This window comes from Pinus tabuliformis, chromosome 5_2, assembly GCF_031772625.1.
Source record: "Pinus tabuliformis cultivar Carrire ecotype Pingquan chromosome 5_2, CPIR1, whole genome shotgun sequence".
NCBI classification, from domain to species: Eukaryota; Viridiplantae; Streptophyta; class Pinopsida; order Pinales; family Pinaceae; genus Pinus; species Pinus tabuliformis.
In genome coordinates, this window is record NC_142306.1 from 73279590 (window position 1) to 73282311 (window position 2722).

Here is a 2722-nt window from a genome sequence, read left to right on the forward strand (position 1 = left end):
CAACCATCCAAATTGCAAATATGCCAAAGCACCCAATATGATATACCCAATGCCATTCCTATTAGAGATCAGAACTAGCAGCTCCTACATTCTCACCATAGAGTTTTGCTGCAAATGATCTGTATGCACACGCCCCAACTGCAATAATAATACCAAACAAGTAATTACACCATGGCAAGGATAATTTTATTATCACTGCTAAAATAGTGTTCCAATTTAGTCTGGGCTATTTTGAAATACCATTGTCGGCTCCTGAGTAAGTGTAATAGGCCAGTTTAGATTGATGGATGTCGCTGCTGAAACTTAACATTGGGCTCGAGCCTCTAACGATAAGCATCAGACACAAACTACAAAACATGAAGAAATTTGGTGTTCTGGTGGCCATGATGGAATATTTCTTCATATTGAATGTCAAACTGCAAGAATGGTGTTATATGTATTGCTCATGTATGGTGTTATACATACTGTTAATCATTACGACATGACCATGAACACATCCACAATGATTAAGAGTATATTTTTAAAAGTTGATGTATTAGACATCACCATATAACCATGAATTTATAAAAGTAGTGTAAATGACATCAAATTATGTTCATAGACCTAACGAGATGATGGAATATTTAAAGTGTAGGAATTAACAGGCTAAGAAATGGGTACTGTAAGTTACAAGCAAATAATTAAGGGCATTGTTTCTATTTTATTTTAACAACTAACCCAAAAAGACCGAGATTGTAGGGTTAGTATGGTCTTTTGGACTTTTTCATGTGTTATTGAAATTAGAAAAAGGGCATTGTTTCCTTTTTATTTTAAAGCTGGCCCAAAAAGGCCGAGGACTTCCAATAATATGTTTCCATAGGAAAAACAACCCTACATTTTCATGTGGCCAAGTTGCTATGACTAGGGGGTGCGTTGAGGACCCGCACCTGACACAATTGTTTACTTACACCTCTAGTAAAGTTGAACCTTTGTGTATGTGGTTGGCCACGCCTCTAGTGGACTTGAATCTTTGTGTGTGGTTGGATAGGTGCAATTCCTCATTGATTTTGACATAAAACCACCCCCTAGTCATGGAAACTTAGACGCAATTGCTTATTAACTCTTCTGGTGAATTGGAACCTTTTTGTGTGGTTGGATATGTTGTCATTTTTCCTTTGAACCAGGGTTCTGTTGAGAAATTCTATAATTCATGGAGGGAGTGGGGATTTTTGTCATATTTCAAAATTGATCAAAGTGCCATGTAGTGGGTTTTTTGTGAATTGTACTAGAAGAATCTAGGATGAATTCCAACATGGCATTCTGATGATATCGCAGGAAACACAATAGAGAATTTTGGTCACCAGAAATGAAGCACTTCAAGTATTGTAATTTCCACCATGATTTGGCCATCCAGGGTGACCAATGCACTTGGAGCCATGGAAGCATAAGTATAATCAAGAGTTCTTGAATTCACTACATAATATGTGTTGCTTTTATCATATTTTAAAGAGCAGCTACAACAACATGTTCGCGTTCGTGAAATGGAAGTTGTGCTGGCTTGTTGGGAGCTTGATCAGTCTCTCCACACACTTACACATGTGTCTCTGGGAGAAGGCATAGGGGCAACCATGTCAGACGATGAAGATGACTAAGCAGATAGTGACACAAATTTATTCAACTTTGGTTTAGATGGACAGGATGTTGTACGATCATTTGGGCCATTGATTCCAACTGAGTATGAATGTTCTTTAATGGAGCACATAAGGAAAGAGATCAAACATGAGCTAAAGAAGGGATATATATTAAGAATCATAGATATAAGCGAATAAATCCTTAGAAAGCATAGGGCAGGAAAACTACCTGGTGATACAACCTCTGTATTGAAGTCTTAGTGGTAGGCACATTCAAAATGCCCCTACTGAATAGAAGATGAGAAGAAGAGATTGGTCCAGCAAATAGGCCTTCAGGTGAAGCAAATCAATAATTGGTTTATCAATCAAAGGAAACGTAACTGGCATAATAATCCTTCATAATATTCTACCTCTAATTCCAAACGCAAGAGGTAATGGCGATCGAGTTAATATACATGACATATAAATATACTTATGCCCCACATAAATCATATTTTTCTATTGAAATTGAAGGATAATGTTATAGGTACTCACCAACTAAATCTCCATATGAGGCCATAGTAAGGTACTCAAACGTTACTTGAATAGAAATCTCTCTCACGTTCAGGTTCACTTAGGATGTCTCACATATCAAACCCTAGTTTGTAACATCCCTTGGGAGTGAATAATGAAATTGAAAGCAATAAGATGAATCAAAAGATAATTCACAGTGGAAAGAAATAAGTCGGGGCATCTTGGGCGGAAGTGTAGATAGCGAAGCTTCAAGCTTTATCATTTGAAGCACCTATCTTATTTTCGGTCATTATTCGCAATCAGGATGACAACACCATAATCCAATTACCTTTAGCTGATTCATATCTTTTGTATCAAACTCACACTTGTCCATGGCCTCCCCCAAACATGTTTTTCCGTACAAATCCCATACCCATTATGCCAACAACTAGTATGTTCCCCCGAGTACAATTTATTGTAGTGAAAAGTGAAGTATGGTCATTCTCTATTATGTGAGCCAACCCACTCCCTCCTGCTCATGAATGGTATTATACATACGGCTTCATGAAATTAATAATAGACTTTTTATACCATAGTCTTTGTATGGGCTACCTGTTCTT

The 2722-nt window shown here is 37.3% G+C and overlaps 1 pseudogene; it reads left to right on the forward strand.

Annotated features, from left to right (window-relative positions):
- Positions 1 to 1445: 1445 nt before the first annotated feature.
- On the forward strand, positions 1446 to 2012 carry LOC149157608 (homeobox protein knotted-1-like 2; annotated as a pseudogene).
- The last annotated feature ends 710 nt before the right edge of the window (positions 2013 to 2722 follow it).